General features: G+C 53.2%; 1 protein-coding gene and 1 long non-coding RNA gene across 2 annotated transcripts in view; both read right to left on the bottom strand.

Moving 5' to 3' along the window:
- KLK14 (kallikrein related peptidase 14) overlaps positions 1–3,149 on the bottom strand; it is an 8,845-nt gene extending 5,696 nt beyond the window's left edge. The window contains exon 1 of the mRNA XM_034639167.1: positions 950–3,149. The gene's annotated coding sequence lies outside the window, so the exon portion shown is untranslated. The remainder of the gene's footprint in view (positions 1–949) is intronic.
- Positions 3,150–4,042: 893 nt separating this feature from the next.
- Positions 4,043–10,887, bottom strand: LOC117795259. The gene is made up of 2 exons (XR_004619172.1): positions 6,412–10,887; positions 4,043–5,896 (listed from the first exon to the last, which is right to left on the bottom strand). It is a non-coding gene; the product is annotated as an uncharacterized LOC117795259 (long non-coding RNA).
- Positions 10,888–10,893: the final 6 nt, after the last annotated feature.

The following is a 10,893-nucleotide window of genomic DNA, read 5'->3' as shown; positions in this document are numbered from 1 at the left end:
AGGCTGGGAAATGAAAGAGAAGTCACATATGAAAGTGGAAGCTGGAGACAGGGTCAGAGAAACACAGGCCAGAGAGACAAGAGTCAGAGACAGAGAGACTAGGGAAAGATGGGGAAGGGGAAGGAAGACAATGTGGACACAGGGACAGAGGAGGCAGATGGGGAAAGACCAGGGACCAGGGAAGCCCAGAGACAGAGATTCCTGGAGAGGGCAGAGTAGGAAAGCCAAGGGTGGGGTGGAACAGAGGGAAGAGGCGAGGGGGGGGGGAGCGACAGGGAAGGTGCAGGCGAAGCGCTGATACACTGGAGAGGAGGAAGAGGCAGGACAAGGCAGAGGAGGGGGAGACAGAGGGAGTGAGGGGTACACAGGTGATGCGGATGCAGACAGAGGAGACAGGGAGGCAGGCATGAAAGGTGACAGCAGCCAGGAAGAGGGAGGCAGGGGGTGGGGCTGGGAACTGGCAGGAGAGAGCAGGGGCGGGAGGCACCTGGGACTGTCTGTCCCCTAGGCTTTCTCACTTTGTGGTTTTCACAGTCCTGGGAGTTTGGGGAGCGGGGGCCCCAGCAGGGAGGAGGAGGGTCAGTGCAGAACTGGGGCCCCCCACCTGGGGTTGCAGAGGGCAGGAGCAGAGTGGGGGACAGAGACAGAGATGGAGACCCAGAAAGAGGGAGAGACAGCGGTGAGGTGGGGAGGGTCTCCAGCGGCCGAGGAGGGACCCCTCCTAATTTGGGGCAGGACCCGCTGCCCTCAGCACCTCCCCAGCCTCTTAAATGCCCTAATGACTGCAATTTGTCCCTGGGGCTGAGCAGGGCACGGTGACTCAGGAGGCAGCCTCTGCACTCTCCCTCCCCCAACACCCCAGCACCGCCCCCCACCCCGCACCCAGGCTGGCTCCCAAACCACTTTCCTCCCTGTCTGCCCGGGCTGCTGCTTAGCCCTGTCTCTGTACCTGGGGGCTCACTCCGTGCATCTAAATCCACACGCCGACCTCCCCGTGTGCACTTCTGTTTCCTGGGATCCCGCTCTGAGGGGCTGGCAAACCAGAAGGGTGGGATGCTGAACAGAAGGAAAGACACCCCCCCCCCGGGGAGGGCACAGGGGGACAGGGAGGGGGCTGCTGTGCATCTGGGGGCCCTTGTGGTGACACAGGTCTACAGACGAGGTAACACTTCATAGAAACCCCTGTGCCCCTGGGGGGCTCAGTCAGTTAAGCGTCAGATGCTGATCCCAGGACCACGGGGAGCCTACTTCTCCTTCTCCTCTGCCTGCCACTCCCCCTGCTTGTGCTCTCTGTCTCTCTGTCAGATAAATAAATAAAAATCTTAAAAAAAAAAAAGAAAGAAACAGCTGTGCACACACGCACACGGGCAAACATGCACAGAGACACGGAACTAGGCTTATGGTCTAGCTAATGGCCCTCAGGGATTTCCTGGGGCTGATAGAGCCCTCAGGTATTTATCTGTGACAACATCGCCACCAAGGGAAGCTGAGGGAAGGAGCCCGCAGGACTCTGTACTATTGGACCAATTTCCTAGAGTCCATAAATATTTCCTTTTTTCCCCCCATAATTTATTTCAAAATAAATAAGCAACAAAACAGAATTTCCTGGTCAAGGCAAGCCTGTCCCCTCCGTCTGAGCATAAACCTTCATGTGATGGACTCATGGGGACCCTCCGCTGAGCTGGAAGGCTCTGGTAATCGTGCGGTCTTCCCCCCCGCTCCCCACAAAGAAGGCCCTGAGGGGTGCCTGGGTGGCTTGGTCAGCTGGGCTTGATCCTGGGGTCCTAGGATGGAGCCCGCGGCAGGCTGCATGCTCAGCGGGGAGTCTGCTTCTCCCTCCCCCTCTGCCCCTCCCCCTGCTTGTGCTCTCTTTCTCTCTCCCAAATAAATACAATCTTTAAAAAAAATTTAAAAAGAAGGCTCTGCTTAAGCAGAAGGCTTCAGTGAACCCTAGGGAGCCCTAGCAAAAGGCTGGCCATGCTCCAGAAATATGGTCCCTTCACCTCCTTCTCGCTCCCCAGCCCCGCCCCCAACACCTGCAGGCTCCCACCAGGTTACTCAGAGCCTTCCCGCCAGAATCTAAAACCTGGGCCACTTGCTCACCACTGCACCCATCACCTTAGCAGTGTTGTTTGCCCTGACACGGGTGCACAGAAAATATTTAATGAATGAATGAATGAATGAACAGATGGCCAGAGTCCTTGGTTTCAAGGAGCTCACGGTCTGGTGGGAAAGGCCAATGGGGCAATAAGAAACTCGGTCTGGGGTGATGTGCCCTCTGACAGGGAATGTGGAAGGGCCTGATGGAACCCCAGGAGTGGGGAAGGGTTCCCGAAGGGCGGGCTGTCTAAGCTGGGGCCTGCAGGGGATGAGTAGGAATTCACCAGGAGGGTGGAGGGAGTGTAAGGGGTTGGGGGGAAGAGGTGAGGGGCTTGAGTAGAGACCTTCAGACAGGAGGATGGTGACAGAGTTCAGAGGACTGGAGGGAAAAGTGGCTGGGAAAAGCAGAAGCCCAAGGGTGAGTCTGTGCAGGGTAGAGAAGAGCCCTTGGGGTCCTCAGTGGAGACCTAGGTCTGGAGCTTAGGAGAGCTGTCTGGTTAGACAGAGGTGGGGCGCTATTAGCACAAGTGGTATGGAAGCCTGAGCGCCTGGAGCCCGCACGGGGAGACTACATCTAGTGAGAGGACCGGGGACATCTGCCTGGGACCCTAAGGAAGACCCCGGTTTAGGCGGCAGGGGCCTGAAAAGAAGCAAGGGGAGAGCTAGAAGGAAGGCCGGGAAAGGGTGGTGTTGGGGAAGTTGAGATAACTTTTTAGGAAGGAAGAGACACGAGGGTGGGACACAGCTGGGCAGCCACTGGGAAAACGGAGAGGGGAGACTGGAAGGTTTTGGTGGCTGGTGGGACTGGAAGCAGGGGAGGAGGTGGTGGGTGAAGACCGCTCTTACAGGTGGCAGGGGCGAGAGGTGTGCGACCAGCAAAGGTTGGTGAGGAGAGAGGGAAGGACAAAAACACCTCCCATTTACTGGGGCTTGGCACAGCCAGGCATGGTGCTGTGTTCTTTTTATTTTGTGCTTTAATGTTCAAAACTTTTTAAAAAAATTGATTTGCACGGTGCTTGGCTGGTTCAGTCGGTGGGGCCTGCAACTCTGGATCTCGGGCTAGTGAGTTCGAGCTCCATGTTGGGTGTAGAGATAACTTAAAAATAAAATTTAAAAAATAAAAAAAAAATTGAGGGACGCCTGGGTGGCTCAGTTGGTTAAGCAGCCAGCTCTTGATTTTGGCTCAGGTCATGATCTCAGGGTCCTGGGAAGAGCCCCACGGTGGGCTCTGTGCTCAACAGGGAGCCTGCCTGAGGATTCACCCTCTCCCTCTGCCCCTCCTCCTGCTCTCTCCCTAAAATAACTCTCTCTCTCTCAAATAAATAAATAAATCTTCAAAAGAAATAAAATTTAAAAAGTTGATTTGCTTTTTTATTGTGGTAAAATATACAGAACATAAAATTCACCACTAAAATCATTTTTAAGCAGACAGTTCAGTGGCCTGAAGTACGTTTGTGTGGTCGTACAACCATGGCCGCCATCCATCTCCGAAAGGCTTCCATCTTCCCCAGCCGGAGCTCTGTCCCTGTTCAACACTTCCTCCCCATCCCCTCACCCCAGCCCCTGCTCACCTCCATCTGCTTTCTGCTCACAGAAGTGAAATCACTTTGTGACTGGCTTATGTCCCTGAGCACAATGTCCTCAAAGTTCGCGTTGTAGCGTGTGTCAGAATTTCCTTCCTTTCTAAGGTGGAATCATCTTTCATTGCACATTTTGTTTGACCAAGGAAGTTCCTCGTGTGGGTTAGCATCTTTCCTCTCTCCCTCTCCCTCCTGCTTTCCTTCACTCTCCCTCCTTCTGTTCAACAACTCAGAGCACCCACTATGCGTGAGTCACAGTTCTAAGCACTGAGGATAGAGACATGAACAAAACAGACAGAAATCCCTGCCCTGCTGAAGCTTACATTCTGGAAGTGGAAGCAATCAAGAGAAAGTTAAATAAGTACAACACATAATATAACAATTTATTGGTGCTTTGAAAAATAATAAGAAAGTAGGGAGTGGAGTAGGGTCAGGGAAGGCCCGACTGAGGTGACCTTGGGGCAAAGACCTAAAGGTAGTCGGGGACCTCTGGGGGAATACTATCCCAGACACAAGGAGCAACAGTGCAAAGGCCCTGAGGTGTGTCTGGGGACCAATGAGGAGGCCAGCCTGCCTGGAGCAGAATGAGTCATGGAGAGTGTGGACCCTATGGGATAGGTACTATCTTGTCCCCAATGTACAGACTGAGAAACTGAGTTGGAGGGGAACTGGCTGGTCCAAGGTCACTGAGCTGGTCAGCACAAGAGGAAGTGCACAAACTCCAGGACTATAGGAATCTCTGCTCCACTGCCGGAATCTTCTGTTGTCCTCCAAGGCGATTTGAGGGTCAATTCCATTTATACACTGATTTAGGTGTCCAACCCCGGTTTAGTGCATTTTTCATCAACTGACTCACCGAACCCTTCCCATGGTTTCGTGAGAAAGATGCTCTTATTATCTTCGATGTACAGACGAGGAAGAGAAGTCGCCCGCCCAAGTTTACACAACGCGGAGTGGTGGCACCATGGTTCCATGATTTTAACCCAAGCGGAGAGCTCTTAACAACCGCAGGGAACAAGATGCCCAAGAACAAAGGGGCGGATGGTGCAACCGCCAGAGTGGTGGGATTAGCTCCCGACAGGAGGAAGGACGCCTCTTCCATTGTTCCAGGAAGGAAGAAGGAAAGGGCGGGTGAGGTTTCAGGTGGGGTGTGGGTCCTGTGGCAGGAAGAGGAGGGAGGGCCCTTGGGTTGGCTTCTGTTTCCTCTGGGGAGATCGATGCCAGCTCACCTCAAGGGGCACCTGGGCGGATGGGGTGGGGGAGGTGAGGGTGGCGGACAAGGTGCCCAGGTGAAGCTGTCGATCAGCAATTTAAAGGGGCATCATTGGAGCAGTCTGACGATTTTGTTTTGTTTTTCTCCAGCAAAGAGCAGGCACATGTAGGGCTGGGCGATGGTGGGAGGGATGCTAAAACAAGGGAGTTAAGGACTCTGGGGGCGGGGAAAGGGGTGGACTGTGGGGTGTAGGAAGTGCAGACAGAAGGGGCTTGGTTGGAGGCTGCATGAGGGGGTCAGGGTGCCTTTGAGTGGAAGAACAGGTGTGGCAGGGCCACCCGCAGCTCTAGAAGCATGGGAGGCTGTGGTCAGGGAGTGGGATGTGGGGTTTGTGGCTTCAGAGGTGGAGCATTTCTGGATGGAGATAGGGGCCAGGGTGCTACCGTGGGAATGGGGGAGGCAGTCTCAGACCACACGGAGGTTGGGGGACTGAAAAACCAGGGGGTCCTCTTTCTTCAACGCCCCTGAGTCCTTGTTGCCAGGGAAAGCCTGTCTCTGTCTTCACTTACAATAAATATCAGGCGGGTTGCCAAAGACCTCGCACACATCATCACGTTGAATCCCCACAGCAGCTTTAGGAGGCTTAGAGACTCTTACTGGCACCATGTCACAGGGAGGGAATGGGGTCTCAGATAAAAAGCACTCGTGCAAGTGGCATAGCCAGGATTGGAACCTGGGTCATCCAGCTGTTAGACGCCATGCCACTTTGCCTTCAAATCTGTTCGTAAGCCATTGCGGGCAGGGAGTCCTGTGCTGGGTCCCCAGCCCCTGGGACAGCCCAGCAAGCGATGAATGCTTGCGGGACGAGCACATGGACCCTCCCGTCTGCCTTGTTGGGCCCCTGACCAGCTCTTGGTTGGCAATTTTTCTAGTACTTCCATGTGCCACATCGCTCTTAATCCCCCCATTGGCCTTGCATGGTGCACATGTAATCGCTCCCATTCTGTAGATGGAGAAAAGCCAGAGAAATGAGGTAAGTTGCCCAACATTGCACGGTGAGCAAGTGCTGTAGCTGGGATTCAAACCTCAGCCTGTCTGGCTCGATGCCCCTCTGCTGCTGATCTCACGTGTCTCTGATTACCCAAACTTTCTGGGTAATCTCTCAGATGTCTCTGACTCAGCACCTGTGTCTGCTACGTGCCAGGCAGTCTCTGTATGCACACCTGGGTGCCCTTGATGCCAGGTCAACAGGCAGCAAACATTTTTGCCCCACCTCCCTCCATCTTTATTATCTCCCACTTATTTCTGTTTAAAAAGTGGGAGAAGATGGGGCCACCCCCAAGATCCCCCTGGTCGTCCCCTTGTTAGTAAATGACACCATCCTTTTTCCTGTTGGCTCGCGTCAAAAGCTGGGAGTGGTCCTTGATTCCTCTCTCACTCCCACCTCCCACTTTGGCAATTCCTGTCAGCTTAGCGCCAAAATAGTCACGGAATCCACACACGTCCCTCCTCTCTTACCAAGCCACATTTCTCTCTCCCCTGGACAGGTGCAGTAGCATCCGAACTAGTCTCACTGCTTCCACATTTGACCCCTGTTCCCACCTTCCGCACCCCATGCCAAGTCCAAGTCCAGCAGCCAACGTGTTCCTAAAATGTAAAACAGTATCATGATTCCCCGCTGCAAATAGAATAAAACCCAAATGCCTCCGAGGCATTCTGTCCAGCTTATGTCCATCCCTCCAACCTCATCACTCCATCATGCACTGTGCCTCAGCTCCTTGGGACTTCTTTGATTTTTCTCAGCATGGTAGCTGCCTTCCCAATTTAGGGTCTTTGTCTTTGCTGTTCCCTTTGCCTGGGACACCCTTCCTGCCATTATGCCTATGATCACCTTGTCTGGAGCAGACATTCCCCTCTAGTTTCTATCTCAGCCCCTCGTTGGTTTTCCTTTTTATGCCTTATTCCAAACTATAATTGCTTTATGTGTTTGCGGCCTTGTTTATTGTCTTTTTTTCCCCCTCTATGGCATTTATTACCATCAGATGTCCTCATGTTTTATTTACTTGCTTTATTGTGGATTCTGTGTCCCATAACTTGAGTGTCATCTCTGACAGGGCAGGGGGTTTTGCCTTCCTTATCTGATCTGTGCCCTGGCACATAGTAGGTACACAGTAAATATCTGTAGAATGAAGTAACATCTCTCTCACTTGGACTGAGGCTTCATGAGGGCCGGGACCTTGTCTTGCAGGGTCACTGCAGAATCCCCTGTGACTAGTCTACTACCCGCCATGTGGTGAGGCTCTGTATAAACAGGCTGAAGGAGTGAGATTATCTCAAAGCCTTCTTCTCTCCAGAGTCTCTGCTTCTTTCCAGAAATCTGTTTCCCTCCAGAATCTCTGTACCCAATGCTTCTACCCCTTCAGACCAGACACTAATCTCCAATTACCCAGCCTTGGGAGAGCACGCACAGGGGGAAGATGGGAAAGCCTATCTTTCTGAGACTGGGCTTCAAATCCCTAAGGGGAAGAAAGCTTCCGACTCTGGGGGATGAGGTTTCTGCATCATCAGCCTTGATCCTTTCACAGATCCACTGCCATACTCAACAAGAATTAAGGATCCCTTGTGTTTATGTAGGGGCTGCAGTTTACCAAGGCCAAAGACCACAGCAAGAGTCTTCCTCCATGATGACTAGGGCTCCTGTCTCAGCAACACCCCTGCTCTGCCCTCCACACTTACTGTGTCTTTCTCCCTCAGCAAAGGACTGTCCTGTGTTTACTATGGCCATCTGCCTAAGTGGCAAACATCTTTATTTCTGTTTGGTCTGTTTAGGAAGGACTTCTCTTGTAATAGGGTTCATGTGGGAGCTCCTATGCTTACAAAATGCACCCTAGAGTTTAGTAGGACTTCTAGCCCTTGGTGAGTACTTCTTAAATAGCCCTCATATCCGGTCCCACCATCCCATTCCCTTGCTGCTGCTCTGTTTTGGCTTCTCCCTGCAGTCTTTTTGTACATGGCCCCAGAAGGAGCTTTCTGATACCCAGAGCTAGTCCTGTTTGCTCTGAACCCTTCCTAGCGCCTCCATTACCCCCAGCAGACAGCCCTCAGGATGCGGCGGCTTTTCAGTCTTCTCAGGGGCCCAGCCACCTGGACTAACTTCTCCCCAGCCATCCTGCCCTGGGAGCTGCCATTCCACCCAGGTTCCGGGTGCTTCCTGACCTGCAGACCTCTGCACCTGCTGTTCTGTCAGCCTCGTCTCCCTCCCACCGCTTTCTTGTGCTCAATCTTTCTTTCTTTCTTTTTTTTTTTTTTTTAAGATTTTATTTATTTGAGAGAGAGCAAGAAGGAGCAGGGGGAGGGACGGAGGGGGAAGCAGACTCCCCGCTGAGCAGGGAGCCCAATGTGGGACTCAGTCCCAGGACCCTGGGATCATGACCTGAGCCAAAGGCAGACACTTAACCGACTGAGCCACCCAGGCGCCCCATCTCGTGCTCATTCTTACTCACCTTTGGAGCCTGGTTGAAACACTACCTCCTTCTTAAGGCATTCTATGACGCCCCGTGTGAGCTGGGCACCCCACCCCTGGGCTCCGTGTCCTTGCTAACTTCCCACTGTGGCACGTATCCGTGTCCATGCCTGCCTTCCCCACCAGAAGGGGAGCCCGCTGAGGGCAGGGACTGGGGCTGACTCAGCTGTTTCCCCACGGCTCCGCACAGGGCCTGGCTCCTGGGAGGCACCAGTAAATGTTTGCTGCGTGAATAAAGGGATGATCCTTATCACTCCTCTGCTCAGAACTCTCTATGACTTCCGTCTCAAAACTGAAACTGAGCCTACACCATCTGGTCCCTCTTAGCTCTCTCCTCCACTCCCCCCTCCACCACTGTCCTGCCTCAGTTTGCACTCTCTGTTCCTCTGCCGGCAACGCTCTTCCCACCAATCTGCAGAGCTCGCTGCCTCACCTTGGACAGGTCTTTGCTCAATTCTATCTACCCCACTGTTTTGTGTGTGTCCCAGATGATCGTTGTGTCTGGACCGGCCCTTGTGGTTCTCATGATTGCAAGATGCCCTCAAAAGTAACCATCAGGAAACTTTAAAAAAATATAAAGTTTTTTTTTTTTTTTGAATTGGGGGCCATACAGAGAGGTCACAGTGGAGGGTGGGTGCACGGGTCTCTGGGCTTCTGCTTTTATGGGGGTCCGGGGGGGTACCTAGGGTTCCACGGGCTCACTCTTTGTGAATTTAAAACAAGAGTGGGGAATTGAAAGTGTGGGAAGAGGAAAAAAAAGCTGCAGGGTGATTTTGATTTATGGAAATCCATTAAGATCTCTGAAACAAAGGAGCCTGGGGGAGGGGAAGGCGGCCTGGCTTTTATGTAGTCGTGTGGCTGGCCATCTGGTTACTGCGATAGCCTCTTTGAAGTGGGTGCCTTGGCAAGCAAAGCTCAAGTCAGGCGCTTGCATCACAAAAAAGAGAAAACCCGACCGTCAGGGCTTACACGACACCTCCTTGCATGTTGGCCTGTTTCCATCCCCTGATTTATTACCACCTGACATACTGTATATTCAACTTATTTTTCTCCTTTCCTTTTTGGCCTCTCCCATTCGGGCGGGCGTGTGTTCACTGCTGTCACAGATGAAGTGCTCAGTAAATATTTGCGGAATGAATGAATGCTTGAACACACAGGTCTTGAGGTCAAGGAAGGTTTCCAACGGGGCCTTCATCTTTCTGCCAGACTGTGCCGCTCGCCCTTGGCGCCTGGCTCAGACCAGGAAGACCAGGGAGGAGGTGACAGCAGGGAGCCGAGCTCCCACCCAGGCAGCAGAGAGACCTTGGTCAACCGTGGTCACCCGAGGCACAGGTGTGGGTACAGTGACCTCTTGTGGCCAAAGCCTAGGACAGCATCTTCCCAGTTCCCCCGTGGGGCCCTCAGGTCCCCTGTGAGGTCTGAACAGCGGTTGCATCGGAAAGGAGATGGGCTGTTAAGTATAACATACATACTGTATTTCAAAGGCTTAATACAAAAAAAAAAAAAAAAGACCGTAAAATATCACATAGTTTTCAAAAACATGTTAAAATTGTAATATCTGGGATATTTAGGTCAAATATATTTATTTGGGTCAAATAAAATACATTATTAAAAGTTCACTTGTTCCCCCTCCTTTAAAAAATATGGCTCTTAGAAAACTTAAAATTACACATATGACTCAAATTATATTTCAATAGGGTAGTGCTGAACCCCAGGCGGAATCTAACCACCCACCCATCGCCTGGTGTGGAGGGACAAACTCCAGCTAGGCAACCTCAGTCCAGTGACCGAGTCTCAGGCTACGACCAGGGAGACTGCGGTGTGGGTGCAATCAGACGGAGCAGCATCCGCGGCAAATACAGCACTCAAAGAGAAGCATCCCGATTACCGTAAATGAGAGAGCCCATCGAGTGAAGCTGTTTTGCTTATCCCACTACCGGCAAACATGACACATAGTAGGTCCTAAAGAAGGGTTAGGGCTCTCCTGCGCATGCCCAGAACCTGGCAGCGTACTAGGCAAGCAGCCCAATACTACCGGCTCTGGCTTGGAAAGTTGCTCAGTTCTCTTTCTTCCAGAACAAGAGTTTTGGTCTCCAGCCCCTCTTTCCTCAGATCCTGGAGTCCTGGCCCCAGTTCCTCCTTCTCCAACCCCCCAACCCTCCTCCCTCAGACCCAAGGGTTCCAGCCCCCAGCCCCTCCTCCCTCAGACCCAGGGATCCCGGCCTCATCTTCTATGGGGTCACGGGTAACCCGTCCTGTCCGTCCCCCTCCCAACCGCACACCGAAGCCCGGGCGGAGGGGGTTTATCCACAGCGCTCCTTACAGGCCGCCCCGCACTGCCCGGCGGCGGGGTCCGGGGCAGACCCGGGGTCGCTGGCCGGCGGGGGTGACCCCTCCTCGTCGCGCCCCCTGCGGCCCTTGCCGATGGCCAGGCGGGGCCGGCCGCGCTGCAGGCCGTCCAGGAGGGCGCAGGCCTG

Source organism: Ailuropoda melanoleuca, chromosome 12 (assembly GCF_002007445.2).
Source record: "Ailuropoda melanoleuca isolate Jingjing chromosome 12, ASM200744v2, whole genome shotgun sequence".
NCBI classification, from domain to species: domain Eukaryota; kingdom Metazoa; phylum Chordata; class Mammalia; order Carnivora; family Ursidae; genus Ailuropoda; species Ailuropoda melanoleuca.
This window is presented reverse-complemented; position numbering and strand designations above follow the sequence as displayed.